The 725-nt window shown below is 38.2% G+C and overlaps 1 pseudogene; it reads left to right on the forward strand.

Annotated features, from left to right (window-relative positions):
• LOC107558619 (plectin-like) overlaps positions 1-725 on the forward strand; it is a 78100-nt pseudogene that overhangs the window by 54094 nt on the left and 23281 nt on the right.

Genomic DNA, 725 nt, shown 5'->3' on the forward strand with positions numbered 1-725 from the left:
GTTTTCTTATGATTTTAGTTTTAGTTAACGGCTGCCTACACAGAAAGCATCTTTACTAAGATGGAACTGAATGGAAATGCTCTCCATTGGCAGTAGTTTCATTAATGACTCTAACTAACACCAACAACTGTTTTCAGTATAGTTGAATGTTAACATTTTAATGAGTACAAATACTGTCTAGTTTTGTGGCTCAGCTACTGTAGGTCTGTAAAGAATCACAGATTTCTGTGGTTGTGCTGAAACACATTGACTGCAAGGTGTTGAGCGTTGTGTTATGTTAATGTTTCTGTCAGTCTGGAGGCCGGTCACCAGCAGACTCTGGCTCTGTGGCAGAAGCTTCACTTTGACCTCAGGAGTCTGCTGTCCTGGCAATACCTGATGAAAGACATCCATCTCATCCGCTCCTGGAACATCACTATGGTCCGTTCTACACTTCATTCATGACATAAATACATACCTCTGTTTTTTAGTCATTAATTGATGATTTAGCCAATAAGTTGACAAATAATGTATGATGATCAGTGGTTATAGGAGTAAATGTACTGACTGGTTATTTCACTCTCTCATATGTAAAAGGAAGGAAACATGTTCTACAGTAAACGCCACCCTGTAACTAATTCAGTAACTTGATTGTAATGTTGCAGACCGACCGAGTTGTATTTAGGAAACAGATGGTAAATACAAAACCAGTCATAAGGGTAAATTTCTCGAAATTGAGATGTATA

This window comes from Sinocyclocheilus grahami, unplaced genomic scaffold, assembly GCF_001515645.1.
Source record: "Sinocyclocheilus grahami isolate Dianchi unplaced genomic scaffold, SAMN03320097.WGS_v1.1 scaffold654.1, whole genome shotgun sequence".
Classification (NCBI taxonomy): domain Eukaryota; kingdom Metazoa; phylum Chordata; class Actinopteri; order Cypriniformes; family Cyprinidae; genus Sinocyclocheilus; species Sinocyclocheilus grahami.